The sequence below is a fragment of the Jaculus jaculus genome, chromosome 11, assembly GCF_020740685.1.
Source record: "Jaculus jaculus isolate mJacJac1 chromosome 11, mJacJac1.mat.Y.cur, whole genome shotgun sequence".
NCBI lineage: Eukaryota > Metazoa > Chordata > Mammalia > Rodentia > Dipodidae > Jaculus > Jaculus jaculus.
Genome location: NC_059112.1, coordinates 81,847,310 through 81,853,309, shown reverse-complemented (window position 1 = coordinate 81,853,309; position 6,000 = coordinate 81,847,310). Strand labels below are relative to the sequence as shown.

The window sequence follows — 6,000 nt, the reverse complement described above, 5'->3', positions numbered from 1 at the left end:
ATATCTATAACAAAAATAATCAGGGACAAACACAGAAGGATATATAAGAAAAGAAAGCAAGGAATTAAGGAAAGTTTTAATCATAGTGATGTTTCCTGATTTTCTGCTGCTTTTAAAAGATCTCCCTGTCTATTCTGAGGAAAAAGAGCTACAAGGCAACAAGAGTTGAAACAGGCAGAACAATTTGGGATGTGACTGCCTACAGTCAAGCAAGGCATAAGATGATGGTTCATTGGGCTAGGGTGCTGGTGAGATATGGTTAGAGTCAGGTTTATCCAGAAAGTAAAGTGAACAGACCTTTGTGAGACTATAGTGAATTCTTAACAGGAGAACTGCTTCCTGATTTGGAACAATGTTGGTACCACTCATTGAGCTAGAAAAGGCTTACAGGAAAACAGCCATTAAGTAGCAGTAGGGAGCAGAGGAAGCAAGTATTCTGCTGACATAGGATAAATCTGATATTGAAACTCACAGAGATGTGGAATACTGCACAAAACTTGGCAAGAGAAGCCCAGTGCAGACTAGGGGTTTTGAGGTGTTATAGTATATTATAGCTGTGCTGTCCATACATTAAACATAAGCCATATTTTGATATTGAATACTTATAGTGTAGCCACCAAGACTAGCCACTGAAGTTTTCATTTTAATCAATTAAAATGTGAGTGGCCATGTGTGGCTACTGCAGCTTTATTGAAGAGCACAGATCTGAAACATTTTTATCATTATAAAACCTTCTATGAACATTTCTGGTATAGGTGATCCATGAAACCATGAGACTCAATTAGATCATGTAGAGAATCGCCCATCAGACAGTCTTGCAAAGAGTGACTTCATAATGTAGTGATAGTCTATGGCCACACCACCCTGAGTGCACCCAATCTCAACAGAGTGTTGTGACAGACAAAAGCTTGCTTAAAGAAGATTGAAGAGAGAAGGGAAAGTAGTGTGGGCAACTTTTTGAAGGGTTTTACCAAGAAGGGAGACAAAGAACTGCAGCAGCATCTTGGAGTTCAAGGGAGATTGTGCTCCTTCCTATTGGCACTCATAAGTATGACTATCCATGAAGCAGATGACTTGGTATACAACAGAAATTACTCATTTTTCTTGATTCCTTGGGAGGGGTTGAGGGTAGACAGTTGCAAAAGAAATATGAGGAAGAACAAGAATTGCTTCCATCCACCCTGTCAAGGGCAGAGCCCACAAGCACCAAGATGGGATTTTAAAGCCAATACTGCAAGATGACATGTAAGAAGATATGTGGGCATCTACTGTAACAGTGGTAATCACCACTGCTATTGGAGAATCTGTATTTTCCATACCTTCATGTGCATCTTCTCTAAAGGTGATAACTGACCCTAAAACTAAACAACTTGCATAAGTTCTACAGAAGTGAATACAGAAGCCCAAAGTTATAAATGCCACATCTGAGGGTGGAAAGAGAAATCAGAGTTCTGTTCATGGAATTTCCAGGTTTCAGGAACTAGCCATTGAGGGAATAATTTAAAATAAAATTAAAATTACCATTCACACACAAAAAAATGTCATCTGAGGCTGGAGAGATGGCTTCGTGGTTAAGGCACTTGCCTGTGATGCCTAAGGACCCATGCTCAAATCTCCAGATCCCATATAAGCCAGATGCACAAAGGTGAAACAAGCACAAGGTTGCACAAACCCACCAGGTGGCGCAAGCATCTGGAGTTTGATTACAGTGGCTGAGGCCCTGGCATACCAATTCTCTCTCTCTCTCTACAAAATAAAAAAAAAAACTTTAAAAAAAGTTAAAAAGCAGGGTGTGGTGGCACACACCTTTAATCCCAGAACTCGGGAGGCAAAGGTAAGAGGATCACCATGAGTTTGAGGCCACCCTGAGAATTCATAGTGAATTCCTGGTTTGCCTGGGCTAGGTTGAGACTCTACCTCAACCCCCCACAAACAAAAAATTTTTTAAATAGTTAATTAATTAAAAATTTTTAAATGTTATCTGCTAGAGGACATTTACAAAAGAGATTTAAATACATTATTCAAAAGCAATGTTGAATCTGCTATAGAAAATGATTTTAAAAATTACATACAACCCATAACCCCATGGTGACTACCAGCAATCCCACTGAGGAGAGCCTTCAGTGGAATGGGGCAGGGAGGAGGGAAATGGTGCTAACACATGATGTGTCCTTACGAAGTTTCTACTTACTAAGAAAAAATAGAAATACATACATAGCAGAAGGCATAGACTCTTTGTGTTTGGATTAGAATGCTAGTGCTACCATTGTGGCTCTGTCCCTTATAGTAGACCCCCCCACCTATCTTACATGATATAAAGAGTTCTCTGTTCACACAATAATTCTGACATTGGACCTCTTAGACACACAAGAAACGATGTTGGGCAGGCAATTGATACCAAAGCTCCCTGAGTGTGCAGGGAGATAGCTTTGGGCCTACATTTATCTGTCTTCTTTGCTCATTTTCTTTCACCTACATCTTGCTGTTGCATTTGATGGACCAATATACAGAAGATAAAAACAATTTCCTGCCAGACATGGTGGCACATGCCTTTAATCCCAGCACTTGGGAGGCAGAGGTAGGAGGATCGCTGTGAGATCAAGGCCAGCCTGAGACTACATAGTGAATTCCAGGTCAGCCTGGACTAGAGTAAGACCCTACCTCGAAAAACCAAAAAAAAAAAAAAAAAATTTCGTGGGAAGTGGTGGCCTTGGTTATAGAGACCCCTCATGGCTGCTATAGGGACTTGGGCTTGGCACTGTGGAGACTGAGCTCAGAGTCTGGTGGGTGGATGTGTGCTGAGCCACATTCCACCCCGAACCCAGGCTCTGCACTCCTGATGCTGTGGGGTGCTGATGAGTGTGCCCAGGCCAAGGTGATGGTGAAGTCTTTCTTGGGCCAGAACATGCTCTGAAGTTCCTGGGACCAAGTGTTCGCTGCCTTCTGGAGGTGGTACCCAGATCCCTACAGCAATCATGTCTTCACTGAAGACACAGTGCACCAGGAGTTGACCCCTGAGCTTTTGTCTCTGAGACCCCTGACCAAGACCAACAGGATGCCTTGCTGGGCCCAGAGCCAGTTTCCTGCCAATGTGGCTCACACGGTGTACATCCTGGAGGACTCTATTGTGGACCCACAGAATCAGACAATGACCACCTTCACCTGACACATCAGTCATGCCCGGCTGATGATAATAGAGGAAAGATGTGCTTACTGTGTGAATTTTGGCAACTGCTGGACAGAAAATGGCCAGGAAGCCTGGGTCTCCACTAGCTTATTTTAGGTCTCCAGAGCTGTCCAGGAATTTGGTGTTTGCCCATTCAAAAGCAATGTGACCAAGACAATGAAGGGTTTTGAATACATCTTGGCCAAGCTGCAAGGGGAGACCACTTCCAAAACACTTGAGACCAAGAGGCCAAGGAGAAAGCGAAGGAGACAGCACTGGCAGCTTCAGAGTCAGCCAACCCTCACCAACAAGGCCGCCACCAAACAGCAGCAGCAGTTTGCATAGCCCAGCAGTCAGTGCAGCTCAGCCCTCTCCTCTGCTCTTATTCTTTAATTATTAAAAATCAACTTGCAGCCCTCTCTGCTATTGGGGTGGTGGCTGGACAGGTGCCCTGTTTAGCCTCTCAGTACACCAGGCTTGGTGTCCATTCTGAACCCTGACTGTTTCTTCCCCCTCTGGGCAACTGGGAGGTGCAGCAAGATTCAATGACTTGCCCAAGATCACAAGCGGTGTGCAGGTGAAGTGGCAGTGAATGATGGACGATAAGCTGTGCCAAGGCAGGGTCCTTATTTGATTCTCTGATATGTCCCAAATGCCTGGCATAGTTAGCATATAATAGGCATTCAATACGTACTTGTTGCAGTTTCAAAAAACAAAAACAGTTTCTTTCCAATTCTTGTATGGATGAGATAATAAAACCAAGAACAATGAGGAGACCTGCAGATTCAGCATGGGAAGATTAGATTAAATGACATAAAGATTTTTAATCTTAATTCATTTTGATTTGGTCTTTTGTTTTATAATTTTTTCCTCCCTACAGGTCTTAAAAAGTAAAATAAGATATCAGTGCTGGGAAGCTACAATGGATGTATTTTTCCCAACTTGTCCTGCTAAGTACAATATCCAGGACCATAAAATAAATACAAGAAGATTATGAAAACTGAAGAGTAAAAGTTTGGCTAGATACCTCCAAACCTTAGGAATCATAGTAGAATACTGGATTTTCTTTTTTCCTCATATATACTAAACATGGAACTGAAGAAGTCAGAACCCAAAAATATCAATGAGCGCTGACCACCACCACCCTACCCCACCAACCCACCCAGCACCCAAGCCTTTTCTCTCTCTGGCCAAAAGACAAAGACAGGGAAAGCTTAACAACATGGGAAACTTTCCAGAATAACTGCTTTATTCTGGCCAACCATCATCACAAACATAACCTAACATGACACAGTGCACCCACCCCACCTGGTTTAAGCTGGAGTACCCAATGGGAGTCTTTCCCCAAACATTTCCCCTTTCTTTGAGTCAAACATCAGAGCAATGGTAAGAGAGAAAAAAAACTGAATGCTAGCAGAGTCCCATACTCAACAGTCAGAAACCAAAATGCTCTCAAAGACCTAAAAGCAAACGAACTGAAGGTCATAAACCAAAATTCTTTCAAAGCAAACAAACATGATGGATACCTTAAGTCAAACACTCTGAAAGCAAACTGTAACAAGGGATTCCAACAAGGATGATCTTAAGACTGGATCACAGGGCTGAAGAGATGGCTCAGCAGTTAAAAGTTCTTGCTTGCAAAGCCTCATAGCCCAGGTTTGATTCCCCAGTATCCATATAAAGCCATATGCACAAAGTGGCACAAGCATCTGGAGCTCATTTACAGTGGCAAGAAACCCAGGCATCATGTCCATTCTCTGTCTCTCCCTTTCTCTCATAAATAAATAAGAGTATTTTAAAAAACTAATTTGTGATAAACAAATGGACCATCTTCCAAATCTAGGAAGTCTGAGCCCCAAAACGAACTCACAAACGTGTACTTAAGGAGACAACATATGATGTTTGGGCACAAGGTAGGGTCTATGCTGGTACCTAGCTCTGAGCAGGTGTAAGTGGAAGTGGCTTGTCTGGGGAGCCCCATATTGGGTGCTGTAACTGTCAACACAAAACACAAGAGTATCACCCCAAAGGGGATAGGAGATACTTTATTCTGGAGCCCAACATGAGTGACCACAGCCCTGGAACACAAATTCAGGTTACCCCCAAATTCCATGTTCTAATGTGTTAGTAATTTCATGAAGGTTTCATAGTTATAGAACAAAAGAAAGCCAAAAGCCAAGGTACTTTTCAAAGACATTGGTGGAGAGCTCAGGTAGAAGGGTTACAGCAAAGCAGGGAAATCTGGGCTGTGTGCTTCCATGCTGCCTGCCGACAGTGGTAGCCTTTGGGCTGGTGGGAGCTGGTGGTCGGTTAGTACACTGCAAAAAGGTTTCCCCTCATAACCCAAGAGTCACAAGGATGTCAGCTCAGACACAGAGGTGGGCAATTAATGGCTTTTACAAGCTAAACGTAGCCCAAGGTGACCTGACTGTGACTCTGCAACACCCCATCTCTCCATGATCACAGTCTGTCAGTCCATCCTACCTTGTTCAAAGTACTTGTCAAGAACTTGAGTCCACATACAGTAGGGCAAGAATAGGAGTGGGGCCCGGGCGGGCCGGTAGGAGGCTATGCAGACAGGAAATGTGCTGGTCGTATGGACCACAGGAGCATCAATGGAGAGGACAGAATGATTTTTCCATCTCTCCTTGGCAGCCGACAAAGCCACTCGTTTTGTTCTTGATTCGTCTGTTGTGTACGCACGTGGTACATGCGCACATGTTCGTACACACGTGGGTGCACACGTGGAGGGCAGAGGCTGAAGTCCTGTATCGTCCTCACTGACTCCGCATCTTATTTTCTGAGACATCCGTCACCGCTCCCGGGATCGTCTG

At 43.6% G+C, this 6,000-nt stretch overlaps 1 pseudogene; it reads left to right on the top strand.

The window, feature by feature from the left end:
* Positions 1 to 2,878: 2,878 nt before the first annotated feature.
* Positions 2,879 to 3,511, top strand: LOC101615309 (annotated as a pseudogene).
* Positions 3,512 to 6,000: the final 2,489 nt, after the last annotated feature.